Source organism: Cuculus canorus, chromosome 1, assembly GCF_017976375.1.
Source record: "Cuculus canorus isolate bCucCan1 chromosome 1, bCucCan1.pri, whole genome shotgun sequence".
Taxonomy (NCBI): domain Eukaryota; kingdom Metazoa; phylum Chordata; class Aves; order Cuculiformes; family Cuculidae; genus Cuculus; species Cuculus canorus.
Genome location: NC_071401.1, coordinates 65,247,210 through 65,262,463, shown reverse-complemented (window position 1 = coordinate 65,262,463; position 15,254 = coordinate 65,247,210). Strand labels below are relative to the sequence as shown.

Genomic DNA, 15,254 nt, shown 5'->3' with positions numbered 1-15,254 from the left:
GCAGAAAACTCTCTAGGACACAATGAGGAAAACATCAAGCAAAAGTTTGCAAGAGGTAACTCTTTTCACATATATTTAAATGTCATTGTGTAGGTAATTTAAAACCTAGACTAGAGCTGGTTATTAGTATCAGGTCAAATAACTCATTGCATTGGACCACTGCATTGTAGTACAGCAGCTGAGCAGCAAGTGGCCGCCCGCTTCTCCTGTCTCCTGCCTGGCAGCAATGCATGCATTCATGGCTATGGTGAGCAATTTCCACTCAAGAGAGTTTTGGCATTGAAAAAGTTGCGATATTTCAGATCAAGAATTTGAGGAACTATGCAGATGCTTGGTCCAGAACAGCCTTTTCCTTGCCAAGATTAGAAATTGTTCGTACTTTTGGTGGATGACACCAGCTTGGATGCCTGTCCAGACTTCTATGCTTCATATGCCTATTTAAGTTCACAGACTACACATAACACACCTTGACTTTCATAATATGGCAAAGGTATTTAGCTAATGAGTGTTAAAACTATAAATACAACAGACTCATCCCAAATTTGTTGAAGAAAAAATAGCACCTTAAGTGTTTCAGCTGAGCGCTAGATTTTTCAGATAAATCAGAATTGACTTCACTGCTGCAAGTCATAACTCTAAAACATACCAGCTGTATATGATGCCCTTCATGCTTTACATCTACAAATTAGCTCTCCATCATCCCAGTGAACCATTACTATAATCATTTAAAAGATAGGAATGCTAAACTGCCAAAGCTTTACCAACTAAACTAAAGCTATAGAGCACTTGGGTGACAGTGACAAACAGAAAACAAAGTCTGGGAGCACTGATTTCTGAATTGTTTCTCTTGTCTCTAGACAATACCTGTATGTAATAGAGATCAGCTAAAAGAATGGTAGTGGAACAGATCTGAGACGAGATATGTTCAGTCATTTGCTACTGCCAGGTTGCTGTCTTTGCAACAGCTGCTTAAAAATGGATTGCTTTAAAGCTGAAAACCCCACACAAAACCAAGAAACCTGTAACTGTATTTTTCAACCTCATTATTTTTTACTAGCTCTTTTGTTACAACTAGAAGTAAGTTCGTTCCTTAAAATAATTAACTGCACAGAACATAAGTTCTGCTTAAAATAAAGATAGTATTTAAAATAAATTTTGCTATGGCTTGATTTCCTTTAACAACCCATATTTATTCCTTCGTATCGTTAAAATTTTCTCCATCTGATTTAACAGTTCAGCGTTTACAGATTCTTTTATGCAATGGTTGTATTTGACCAGTGATTTTTACAATGCTGTCTTGTATTCAGTTTTTCTATTATGCATAATTGTTCAGCAATTTCAATTATAACCGATGGAGTCACAAGACAATTTGTCTTTCAATCATGTTAGTTCTTTACTCTATTTTTCTTTCAGCTAATTCTAATTTTAATTAGTTAGAGCAGAAATTGATTGTACTGATGTACTATTCAATTATTTCCACATGGTGACTGAGGTTATTTGCTGAGTGACAGCACAGTACACCATATCTTACAATAATTACATACCAGTTCTACTGGAAACTGTGGTCCATCATCTTGTATATCCAAATGCCGATTTTAAAGTCACACCTAGTCAGATTTTTTTAAAAGGTATTTCTCATGAGAAAACAAGGATAATTCATTTATTAAGTGTAGAGATCACAGGCGTTCTAACGTTAACAAGGAATTTTAAAAACTGACTATACAAAACATCTTGAAGTCAAGTTATTCACCAGGAGCGGGTGGAGTCTGCTTTGTTATTGTAACACCCACTATGTTTTACCCCCTATTATTGTAGATCACGTAGATGCGGGGAAAATCATCCAGTGATCACTCTACTGGTCTTTTTGTCTTTGAATTCTAGATTGAAAGGCAAAATACAGACTGTACTTTTATATTTTCTGAACCAGCCAAAGCAGATTTGGCTAAAATCCGTGTATTTTGTAGATGATGTTTGACCAGTGTGGACTGCACATTCATGTAGACTGTAGACTAAAACCTTGTGTACTGATCGGTAACAGCCTGCATTACCTATTCAAGTAGGAAATGTTGCATGAAGGTAAACTTCAGGCTAGCATATAATAGCAGAAAACTACTTACAGCATGTGACCTAGTTCAGAATTGCCAACCTCAAACATTCAAAAATTCAATCAGGATACCAATCATGAAACTGATGTAAAATTCTAATTTAAAAGCACATTGATTTTCCTTTTATCTAACAGTTTCTAAGCTCACAGAGATCAGGCTTCCGGACTTTTCCTAGCAGTCATGAAGGATAAACACATTGTTTGAAGGCTGAGTTTCTTGCATAGCTTTATGCTGCTTGGAGTCAGTGCTCTGAGAGATACCAAATATTTTGTATAACATTGACAACACTATAATAATTTACAATAGTTTTCAAGACCAGGGTCTGTGATTAGTCATCAGACATTAGAAAAGAAATGGGAAGGCTAATAAAGAGCATTTGTTTCCTTTTCTGCAGTCAACTACAGTATTGTTAGCACGTGAAACTCTGACACCAGCTAGAGCTCTTAAGGGTGAAGTCACCTCTCATGTATGAAGTTGGTAATTACAGCTGTAAACACACAGTACAGATCTGAGTAGGAACTTAAATCCAAGTCAGCAACACGTTACGGGACTGTTGTTTTGCCTTCACTCACAACCTGCAGCTGCTTTTTCAACCTCTCAGCCCAAATCAGTGCCACTGCCTTTCTGCTCGAAGGTCTCGGGTTGACAGGATCCACCAACTTAACAGTGGATCTGCAGCAAGTCCCTTTGCTCACCTCCCCAGACTACCGCTGCCATGCCAAGCTGGCACAGGCCAGAGAAGAAGTCCTGCCTATAGACACAGACGCTGCAAGGTTGGGGCTGGTGAGTCCTCAAGGAAGCTGCCATGGAGCTTGACCAGGTTGAGGGCCTATGATGTTGAGATTCCCTCCATCAGTAGAGATGAACAGCAACACGCACTTCAAAAATGCTTCTTCCAAGCTGAGAAAACAATAGTCTCTGCTCATGCAATCCATAAATCTGTCATGTAGCCTACAGGATTTCCAAGACACAACCTTCTCTGTTTCTCTTCTGTTGCTTTCCCTGCAGGTTTTTCCCCTTGAGAAGGAAGTATCAGCGGGCAGCCTGGACCAAAGTCCAGTGTGGGTAATTAGACTTTGCTAACCTTCCTTGGCAGCAGCATACTATATCCTGAATTCTTGCACAGCCCTGCTGTGTGTCTGGGGGTTGTGCGTCTCCTTCCAGACAACTGCACCTCATGTCTGGAAGATGCAATGCCTGAGTCTTTGCAGTGTGCAGAACAGCCAGATCTGGACAGAATTTGGTATTTAAATGCAAAATGGAGATTACACTGCAGAGTCAAACCATTTAGCAGCAATATTTTGAATTTCAAAACTGTATGAGAGATCAGTTTTAACCTTTGAATAGAGTTCAAAAGATGTCCCTCAGCACAATTTCACTTTTAAATAAACAGGAGAATCAAGGGCCCTGACATTTCCAAAGCCCAAAACACCAGTTTGTTTTCCTTACATAAATACTTTGAATCTTAGCAACTGTCTACAAAAGATAACGATAGAATTTGTCATAATAAAATGTGATCTGCTGATAGATCTAGCTTACAGTTTTACAGCACCTTTGGGTAGCTTGGGTCCATTAAAGAGAAGAATTTGGATGCATTTTGAGCTCTAAGGACACGTTCTTCCTCCTCAATGCTTTTCATAAATGTCATTGAAGATGCAGCAGCCATGCAGCAAGTAAGAAAAGCAGCTGTGTTACCGTCAGGCTGAATTAGAATCATTGTGCAAATATACTTAAGTGACTCAGCAGTAACTAATTGAGTATTTGGGACCTATTCTCCCCAGGTAGTGGTCATGTAGTTCCCCTTCATCTACAGGAGGATTGAGCATATGTTTCGAGCAGAAACTAGATGTAGTCATGTAAACCCTTTAGAAGGAAATTGGTTTTTTTTGAGAGAAAAGATACTGACACTGCTTTTGACATTTTAAAATTAACTGAATCATAAGCTGGAAGGCTTTCTGAGAGGTGTTATTAAAGTGAACAATTTTCAGAATAGAATTAAAAATCATCTTTTTTTATTTCCAGAGTACCCTGTGTTTCTTTACCTCTCCATCTTTTAGTGACATAGTACTAAAACCTTACTTGTATAACTGAAGTTTATTACAATATTGATGCCCTTAAAAGGCAGCTTTGAAAAGCAGGGGTAGGGATTTTTAAAACAGGTTAATTCAGATTTAGACATATTTTCTCCCCAATCGACTAACACAGAGTGACCAAACACATTTGTTGTCCACTGTTGAACAAGACAATGCTGTTTTCCAAGTTTTCAAACAACTTTCCAGTCCCTCCTTCTTACATCCCTGCTAAAATGTCTCCCAGTGGCCTACAGGACCACGTATTAGCTCACATTCCAGAGAGAGCAGCTGGTGAGAAAACCTGATGCATCTGGAGAAAGGAGCAGGTATTTGCACAGAAGGTGGAAGGAGCCTGTCTGGGAGGTGGCGTCTCCACACCACAACGGGGTGCAAATACATTAGCGTGGTTTGGATCTGCCTGGCTGGGATCTGCGCAGAGACTACAGCCACGTGCCACCCTGATGAAGACACTGCTCCGCTGGGCAGGTGGTAAAGTGCAAGAAGCATCACGCAGGGGGCAGAAAATGGGTAGTCACAAAAAAAAAAAAGGTGAAGGAAAACAAAGATAAACAAGAAGAAATATACAATATATTTTAGCCTCTTGTGCAAGATACGGCTGTCAAGATGAATTGACTGCAATTACGTAACTGCAAAATAAGCCCGTCACACAACCTCTGGGTTTGTTGCTTGCATGTTTGAAGCAGCAGCATGAGGCAGGCTGATTCTTTGCCAAAGACGAAGAAGCATCTTTTTATTGCTTAACCACTTTTACTGTACAGTTAACAGCCTTAGGCTGGGAGAAATATTCATGCTTTTCTCTCCCGTGTATATATTTTCTAAGGACTGCACTGCTCTTATGCATATGCAAAAGTGCTTGCTTTGCATATTTACTTTCTTTATACAAAATAGTGTGCCTGCCACATCATATACCACTTTTACTTCTGTGCAGATCCTCCCAAATTTACCATCTTCTTATACCTAGAATGTAATTCTCACTCAAATCACAAGCATCCAGCTCTTCTTAATAACAGTTATTCCAGAGATAACAACTAATCATGGCATTTCAAAAAGCATACATTAATATTTCAGTAGGCTCAACGTTTTGAAATACTACTCAGGGCAACATCTCGGTCTTTCTAGCTAGTGAAACATAAGGATCTGCTCTGCAGACAGGCAGCTAAAACACCCTTCAATGTAGCCTTGCAAACCCTTTCTACAGTGTCTTCTCTTCATCATAAGCCACAGTTTGGAAAAAGCAGCTATAATGGATTGTTTCTTAATATAATTAAATATATTTAACAACAGTATGCCTCAGAGTCCTTAAATTAGTCCTTTGCCTGAAGACAATGTATTCATCCAAATCCCTCCTTACAACATTCTTTTTCTATAAATCCTATTAGCATTAATCTGCTAAAGCTAGGTGTGCTTTATAATTTTTTTCAGATACCTGCAAAGCTTTGAGATCTACTGCTCACTTGGCGCCTTATGGTGCCGAACACTTTTGGAGGTCTAATTTAGCCTGTAAACCGTGAGGGTTATGTTCACCTTTCTCTGGACATCCTAAACTCAACAGTGCTGCAGGGAAAACGACAAAGTGGAGGGTTGCTGTAGGATGGCCTTAGCAGGGCGTAGTAAGAAGGGACAAAACCGAGACTGAAATCTAACTGTGTATTAGAAATGCAAAGGAGAAGAGGGGCAATTCACCTCTTCTTTATCACTCCCATGGTGCATTTTGTTCCAGGAACAACAGAGACTTAGATCTGAAAGTCCTTGGATGACCGATCCCATTTAAATTCAGCCTAAGCCTCGGCAGGCTGGAGCGAGGCCTGACTGCACAGTGAGGTGGAAGCAGCAGGGACCCCAAGTATCTTCCAGCTCTAAAAAAGCTGCGGTCAGATTATTGTTTCAAAAGGAAAATTAACACCTCTCTGAATCAAAGTCAAATGCATGCTCAAGAAGCCTGGAAAAGAAAGGGTCTTTCCGTTTCTCCCTGAGGTGCATGCAGAGTCTTTCTTGGAAGAAAGAAGAGGCTGCATTTTCCTTCCAGGTTTATCTCATGGGCACGTAGAAGGTGCTTGGGGCTTTCCAAACCATCAATTAAATGTTGTGAGAATTAGTAAAAAGTTAACAAGGGGAAGAGGGAGTTATTTGAGGATTTCTAAACTGTTTTTAAGCAGGAGCATGGAAAGACCTCAGAGTATGCATTTTATTAATCATTATATTTAGAGGGTTGGAAATCTTTATCCAAGGTTATCCTTGCTAATTTTAGCTTGGTCAGGGAAAAGAAAACAGTGGGGCTGCTGGCCTTATTTTGGATTTGGAAAAGGTGGTGTTGTGTAGCCTTTCTTCCCAAGCCAGGAAGTGCATTTTGAGGAGAGACAGAACCCTTATGCGAGCCTCCTCTCTTTATAAGCCACCACTTTGGGAAGGGTTAACAGTTTTATAACATTAAAGAGGGGCAGCACTGGTTTTAACTCAGAACTCTCCAGGTTACTCCAGAGGATTGACCCTTCCCTCTCCCTACAACTGAGGGACACTCATGCCCATCAAGGGACTATGCTGTGGGGCCACCTGAGATCATGAATGCCAGCGGCCAGTGGGACGGCCATTCCCATGAGAGACCCCAACCTCTGCAGGGACCTTCTTCCCACCCTTTGACCACTTGTAGGAGAGCCCACATTTCCCACGAGAGGAGGGGGATGGAAGGCAGCCCAGACCAGCCACACACCTGGGGACTGGGTTCAATTTTGGAAGGAGAGGGAGAGGGGAAGAATCACTAGGTTGGAAAAGACCTTTGAGATTACCAAGCCCAACCATACCTGTCCACTACTAAATCATATCCATAAGCACTTAATCTACCCATCTTTTAAACACCTCCAGGGATGGTGACTCAACCACCTCCCCGGGAAGCCTGTTCCAGTGCTGCATAAGGGCAAATTTTCAAGCACTTTCCAGTGCTCGAAAAGGGTAACTTGGTGTGGCTTCCACGCCCCGTGCCCTGTCCTGAGGGACCACCACCCGGGCAAGCTCATTCCAAGCCCCGGTAACAGCAATTATCGCCCAACCCGGTTTAACATGCGCGGCGCCGAGCTGGAAACTTTGCCTCGGGGCCGCACGGGAGTGGAGAGAGACGGGTTGGAACACGGGAACGGGGCTGGGAATGGGGCTTTGGGGTCGCTGTCGCTCCGCCCCGAGGCCACGCTGGAAGTTGCCCCTCGCACCTCCGCAGCGCTGAACCTCGATATCCCGGTTCCTTTAAGGGCTCGCCAGGACTTTTTCCTTAGGCGCTTTTGCTCCCGGTGGGGGAGCTTCACCCCGAGCGTCCCTCGGGGTTTGATGGGATGGGACGGGATGGGATAGGAGGTGTGTGCGTGTGCACGGGGTTGCGCGTCCATGGCGGGGGTTGGGTGGGGGGGGGGGGTGGTACGTGTGCACGGCTGCCCGTGTGCACGAGGGTGTCCGGTCGCTGCCCCCGGGCGGGACCACCCCCCGGCTCCGCCCCCCCCAGTCCCGGCTCGCATCCCGGGCGCCGCGGAGAGTCGGGAGCCGCCCAGCCCAGCTCCACGCTGGGGCGCGGGGGGGGGGGGGGGGGAAGCAGCCATCCCGGCGGGCGAGGGGGAGCCCGGGGAGCTCCTCCCGCGCGCTCCCGGCAGCGGCAGCGGCAGGAAGGGCAGGGCGGGGGCGGGGGCTGCGCCGGGGGGGCGGGGAGGGGCCGCCGGGCGCAGGCAGGAGCGGAGCTGCCGCCGAGCGCTGGGGCCTTGGACGCGTCCGGAGAGGAGGAGGAGAAGGAGGAGGAGGAGGAGGAAAGGGAAAAGAAGGGGGAGGGAGGGAGCTAGCCAGCCGGCCCTTCTCGTAGGACGCAGCCCGCATCCGCCCGGGGAAGGGCGAGAGGGAAGCGGAGGGAGGGGAGCGAGCGGCGCCGCTGAAGGAGACAAAGAAGCGGAGCCCGCCCGGGCTGGGAGAGTCCCCGGAGGTGAGCGCGGAGCTGGGATGGGGCTGAGCCGGTGCGGGACCCGCCGGCAACTTGTGCCGGGGGGAGGATGGGAAAAGCCACCGGGAGCGGGGGAGGGGAGGGGCGGGGGTCACCTGAGCGGCGGAGGCTCCGTCGCCCCGGGAAGGGATGGGGGGGGCCCTGGTCCCTACCCCCTTGATTGGGGGGGGGGGAGGGGCTGGTCCCTACCCCCTTAATTGGGGGGGGGGGGCTGGTCCCTACCCTTTGGATGGGGGGGGGGGGGGGGCTGGTCCCTGCCCCCTGGATTGGGGGGGGGCTGGTCCCTGCCCCCTGGATGGGGAGGGGGGGGCTGGTCCCTACCCCCTGGTTGGGGGGGGAGGGGCTGGTCCCTACCCCTGAATGAGGGGCTGGTACCTAACCCCGAGGGTGGAGGAGGCTGGTACCTGCCCCGGGGGGGGAGGGTGGTGGGAGGGGGAGGATGATGGATGGAAGATGGGGGATTATGGAGAGAGTGGGTGATGATGGAGAGGGGAGGGTAAGAGGTTTGTGTGCCACGTCCAGCTGCCCGGGGGGGGGGGGAGGGAGTCGGCGGAAAGGGGGCTCCTTCTTATCCTCCCGAGTTGCTGCTGCTTGTGTATTTGTGTGTGTGTGCGTGTGTGTGACAGCCGCGGCTTTGTGCCAGCCGCCGTCCCGCCGGGGGGCAGCGGCGGACTGGGACATCCCCCCTCCTTCCTTCTTTCCATCCCTCCCTCCCTCTCTCCCTCCCTCCCAACCCCGTGGAGCCCCGGTCCCAGCCCATCCCATCCCGGCCGGGCGGATGGAGGCGGTGTATCCGGGCAGCGCAACCGGAAAGTTTCCCAGGCGGGAGCGCCCCGCGCCGGGTCCGCTCACAGCCTCCTTTCTTCTCCTTCTTTCTTTCTTCCCCTGCTTCCATACGAGAGCCAAACTCGGGGGTTTTCTCGGGGAGAGCTGTGCGATTACCTCCCGCTTGATGCCGGTGGTTGTTAAAGGACATAAAGCTGAAATAAAAAGGAGATAAAATTATGCCTGCTCAGTAAAGTGCCTCCCTGGGTGTTTTGGGAGGAAGATTGTGTATTTCATCCTGTTCTTCATTTAAAAATGAACGCTAACTATTGGAAATGTCAACGGGTAGAAGTAAAAATGAATGCTATCAGATGCCCCTGGCTGGCAGAGCATGGCCCAGGTCGGATCGGGATTCAGGTTTGTAATTCTGGTCTGACCTGTGACTGGCTGGTTGCGAGTGCCTCTCTGCTCTCCTCCTTCTGCTAATATCTCTCACGGTTCTCCTTTTTTCTGTGCTTGTGGCCCTCTGCGTGTACCGGGGTTATTCCCTGAATTCCACGTAGTGTTTAACTCGGAACTGTCTCGTTCATTTCTTACTTTAAAACTTGAATGCTGGCTGAACCACAGCAAGTATTCTTTAGTTGAACCACGTTTCTTCCCCTTGCTGTGAAGCAATATTTGTTTCTGAGGAGCATACAAGGTAGGAGAATGAGACTTCGCTTTCATGAAATGTGGTAGTGGCCTTTGTGAAAAACAAACAAACAAATTTTCATGGCCTAACCATGCGTGGTTTGTGTCATCGGGAGTTTGGGCTGGTAACTTAATATGGAGGAATTTGAAAGGGCTCACTGAGTAGGAGCTTATGAAGAATTTCTGTTTAAAAGTGCTTTTTTTGCCACTGCTTTTTAGGAATCTGAAGCAGTCAGCACCGCATAGATGATGTTAATGGTGCTGTGTTTTCATTTTTAGGATTATAGCTTCTGGAGTAAAATAATGTTGTTGCTTCTTAGAAATACTTATTTCACAACTCGGGAAAGTCGAAACCCTCTGTCTGACCTAAGTTAGTTTATGTAGTTAAATGGATCGCTTTGTCTTTGTAACTGCTTTGCTTCAGGAGACTTTGACAGAGATGTTACTTTTGGGAACAGTGAATAAATGTAGAGATAGAAGGCACCTGTACTAGGAAGATCAAGAGTGTAATTAGCAAATATATTTATGTAGGCCATGAAACAGATACGGGCTCATTATAATGTTAGCTCTCATTGCTGTCATTCTGTCGTTGCAACGTTAGCTATTGTATTGGTCTTTTACTTCTACCAGATAACATTTCTAATTGCTGCTGTGATGTAGTGTTACACAAAATCTCTTTTGCTATATATTTCCAAAACACACATCAGAGTTAGCCCTTGATTGTCTGGATGATCCTTTTTATTACATCCTTGCAACTGAATATATGATAAATTCAAAACTTTAGCCTTTGGCTTGTTACTGCAGTGGAAAGAGAACTTGTTATCTCCCCTTCATCTCTTTTCTGTAGTTTGCTGGCTAGCTGTGTGGGAGCGTAAGGAAAGGTATTTGCTGTCTTATGTGTCACCTTGTGTCTCTTGTCAGCTAAAGAAGAGGGATGAGATCAGCGGCATCTGCTGCTTTTCCAGCCATTGTTTTTTGTACCTTTTGTTGCTGTTGGTACGTTACTCGTTTGTGACACTCATGGCTCTCCTCGGTGTAGAAACGCATACGGTAGCAATTCAAAAAGTGATGCCCAGATAGCTTTGTTTGCTGGTCATGGTCTTGGGCAGCAGCAAAACTGCTCGGAGTATCTGTGTTTTTCATGCTCCTTAAGCATAAAAGCTGCTTTCAGACTCATGGAGACAGGTGCTGTATCAATTTACTTGCTGCAGGTTTGAAATCAAAACCAAGGCATCTTTGAATCCAAAGCGTATGTTCTAGAAAATGTTTCCTGTTTGCATCGAGGGAGTGATGTTTTCTAAGCTGTGGTTATTCCCCCCTTCCCGTGTTTTGAGGAAGGAGATCGCTGTGGGGATTTGTTAGAGGTGTTTGAAGGATATTTTAGATAACTGAGAATTAATCGTGAGACCAGATTGCTACCTTGTTTTGGTTAGTTTGATCAGAGCTGGGGTAAGGTGCTGCGTGCTCCTCACTGGACACCCTGCTCCCCTGAAGTAGGTCATCAGGTGTGTTGAAGCGGTGGAGGGTTGAGGTGTACTGCAGGAAAGCTGTTTTCTACTTCTACTGAAACAATAAACTTAAAGGCAGTACACTTTATCCTTGTGTTTACTAGGTATACAGAAACGTTGCAGAACAATAGCTTCTGTAGAGTGCAAATCAAGAAACCTTACTAGTTCCTGGAGTGGAAGACTTTCAGAGAGAACTAATACGGTATTCTAATGTGAGAAATAGTGTCATTTCTGCCTCCTAAAGCACAGGAGTGAGGCCTGTGCTATTCATTTAACCCATGCACTTTTGTCAAGTCTTCTGCAAAGGATACTACATGACATCCTGGTGACTTACACCTTTTCAAAAGTCAGTTTTCTGTTTGTTTTACTTTGCAAATTTATGGATGTCGGCCCAGGAATCCAAAGTTAATTTCTGCTTTAGGTAGTTCCATTTACGTTTTTCTTGCTGACTCAATTAGGCCCATTAGTTTCATCGTAATATTGAAGTCACTGATGTTCTGCCCAATTAAACTGTTACTTTACCCATTGGTGGGTAAAGTAATTCTTTCAAGTGTTACGTTAGTTTTTTTTTTTCTCAGACTAATCTTTTTTTTTCCCATCATAAGGATTCTTAATGGTTTCATAAATACTAGTGAAATGAGTAAATTGGAAGTGCATTGAAATATGAAGAATATATTTTTATATTTCATTAAATATATGTGACACAACAAATGAATTTGTTTCTCACCGTTAATGAAGTGAGTTCATATTTTAAACTCAGCATAAATAACTGTGTGCATTGAGGTGGGCTGGCAGTGTATGTTTTTAAGGTTTAATAGAGTCTTGTAAATTTTAAGAGTTCAGGTGCAGAGGACTAAATCTTAGTTAGACAATAGCAATCCATTGCATTTCAAATTACTACAGCTATGCACAATAACCTGATGTCAGTGAAGTTTTAGAAATACTCATGTCAAGAAAAACAGCCGTTAGACTGGAAACTTGGACATGTTGGTATAGCCAGTATTTGTTCAAAGTCATAGAAACAAACTTTGTGGCTTAGAGGCTTTTTTCCTCTGTAGGTTTGTTGTGCAGGTTTTGGTCCTGATCTCATTAAGAAGTATTAATATGATAAAATGTAAGTAATATTGATTATTCTGTGAAGCAGTCAGAGGGGTGAACATGCTGAGACTCTTGGTAGATGCCTGAATTCTTAAAAATGTTGCTTCTCTCTTAACAATCATGACAGACTATAGGTACAAAATAAAATGCAATACAGATATGTTTTTAATCTAAGCTGAAGAAACTTGATCCAGTTTTGCTCATCTCATGTAAGGTACTGTCTGTACAGAGTGCACACAACTGTCGAAATAGGTGCAAAACCAGATAGTGAGATATATTGCAGATAGAATATAGCTGAAACTTTAGTAGATGAAACTGATATACTTAGTATGTTTATAGAATCAGGTAGAAACCTCAGGCAACCTACTTTTTACTTAAAAAAAAAAAAAAAAAAAAAAAAAGCAAACCAACCCCTCAAACAAAATATAGGCTTTGTTTCCAAGAAGGTGATTTTAAATTTAAAAAAAAAATAAAGGAAATATAGTTAGATGGTAACTCATTGCCATTGTGTTTCAGCAGGTTGTGCTGTTTTGAGAGTTAAGGTGCTTTCTTCCTCTGTCGCTTCAGGAGATATCAATGTGTGGTCCTTGGAAGCAGTGTGGGTAGAGTTTGCTGTGTCAGGGCCAGAGTGTTTAGCCAAAATGGATCAATAATCACAAATAAATGAAATTAATAAATCAGGTTATTACTTCCTTGGTAGAAAGGCAGATTTTAGCCTTCTGAGCCATTTAAAGTTCTTGAGCTCTAGAAATCAGAGTATTTGCAGGGACCTTAGTAAGGACAAATGACAGGGGTGTGAAAGTGAGTACCAAAGCAGAGTGGGAAGCTAGAGGCTGCAGATGCTTTTCCTGATGCAGGTGAACTGGGTCACATCCTGTTACGGTGTGAGGAGCTGCTTTAAGCCAAGTGCTGTCTGGCTGTCTTTCCATACAGGTTACACTAGTTCAGCTCCATGCAAATATGGAGGAGCCATCAGGCCCTGCAGGAGAATGGGAGGAGGGTTAGCAAAAGCAGGTGCTTTCTGCTTATGCTGGGGTGAGATTCTGGGTTCTGCTGGCAGTGCAGCACTTAAAGTTATGATTTTTATTTTGAAGAAAATAAAAGTAAGCTGTTTAAAAAGAATTGGCCCATTTCTCTTCTGATTTAACTATATTGTCCGTACTTATATTGTTTTTAAGAAGTCATTGAACACTATTTTAGAACCTTTCCTTCAAAAGGGGAGTAAATCCTTGCAGGATGGGATGGTTTAGAAAGGAGTGGTGGTGTTTGTCAAGCATCTATAAAATACATATATTGGGTTTCCTGACTTTTCCTTCTTGTCAAATTTAAATTGGCTGAAATCTTTTTGTATACTAGTTTTTAGTTAATTGTATAGTAGAACAAAGCAGTTCATGACTAGTCACTTCACAGGTTTAAGGGAGAAGAGGAACATTACATATTCTTAAAACTTACTCTGCATACAGAGAGTTAAGTTAGTGTATTACTCTGAATTTTTTTAGAGCATTCTGGACTAATAAAGCATTTAGAAGAACAGCAAGAATTAAGGCCTCCTGTTTAACAAACCCTAGGACTGTTACCAGAGGAGAGGAGTCCCAAGCGTGGGTCAGACTGACTGCTTGATTTTAATGCAATAGGAACACCCTCAGCATAGCATGGCTGCAAGGTTTTTCCTTCCTGTCCATACAATAGCAGTATATTCATCACATTTGCTTTCTCTGGCGTCCATTCTGTCTTGGACTTGGCTCCCAGTGCCACCATGGGCTACTGCTGTTCCATGGGAGTTGACTTCTCAGTTGATATCCTAATTATGTTTCGGGTGGCAACAAGGAAAGTATTTTTCAACCTTTTAATCCAGAAGAAGAGATATGTGGCTGTATGATATGTTCTCGGGCTGAATTTTGATAGCTGTCATGACAACAAATCACATGTTCATTTCCCTGAATGGATGGTGTCCCTCCAGACACACATGGTGTGTTATCATATTTGACAGATATGAATGATGACGTGTCAAGGATTCTGGATTCCACCACAGGAGGCTTGGGCTGCTGGCGCAAATGCACACTGCCACCTGGCTTAGTAAAACTTAATGTAGGCTTTTTCTTAGTTTTGGGTTCAGGTGGATAAAGAGGTGCCCTTTGGGGGTTTGTTTCTTTTGTTTTAAATGGATTTAGGGTTTGTCAAAAAATTAATTGGTAGTTTTAGATTGAAAATTTGTTTGCTGGATTAGTAGAAGAAAAAAACCAGGTAGTTAGACTTCATCCAGTCACTTTAAAGATATGTATGTTTCAAATTCACTCAGTGTTTTTTTTTTCAGTAAGAACTCCAACAAAACCAGAAGAACAAGGGTTGAGTAGTTTTCAGATTGGAAGTGGGCACTTTATTCACTGAATTTTCATTTTGAGTTAATGCTGTAAGTCAATGATGATAAAAACATCCTATGCCACTTCTGCTGTGGAGGATAGGAACGGGAGCTGACACCTGTATAGATGGTTAGCGAACAGGGGCAGTGGCACAGATGGTTTGTTTGGCTTATTTTTAGCCTTGCCTGCTGTTTATTCATAATATTGCAGTTTCAGTTGGACAGCTGTTTCTGGTTTAACCAGACTGCAGATGTCTTGTAAAGTTGGATCAAAAAACCTGTAAATACTGATTTTTTTGTGTGTTTCATCTGGGAATGTTTTGCTGGATTACTGTCCATCGGTATCTAGTGCTCTGGTGACTCTGACTCAGATGATTTGCAAACAAAAGTTTTACATGAGTGCTGTTGTATTTATTTATTTATTTTGAGTTGTAAATTATTTTTGCTAGCCATACTGTCTGGCTATCCTTGTAAAGTAGGAGAATTAAAAATTGGTACCTTTGAGCTGCTGAAAAAAAGGTACCATGTGTATCTTAAATTATTCCTTCCTGCCAGAACTCGGTGAAATTCTGTGGATGTAGCAACTTGGGAAATGTAAGTTAAGACATAGTGTTATTCTCAGCAAATACTGAAATTTTGTAAAAGTCCCTGCTATTTTTGCAGCCT

The 15,254-nt window shown here is 43.7% G+C and overlaps 1 protein-coding gene across 1 annotated transcript in view; it reads left to right on the top strand.

The window, feature by feature from the left end:
• The first annotated feature begins 7,989 nt into the window (after window positions 1–7,989).
• NCK2 (NCK adaptor protein 2) overlaps window positions 7,990–15,254 on the top strand; it is a 92,818-nt gene continuing 85,553 nt past the window's right edge. Inside the window, exon 1 of the mRNA XM_054083295.1 lies at window positions 7,990–8,150. The gene's annotated coding sequence lies outside the window, so the exon portion shown is untranslated. The remainder of the gene's footprint in view (window positions 8,151–15,254) is intronic.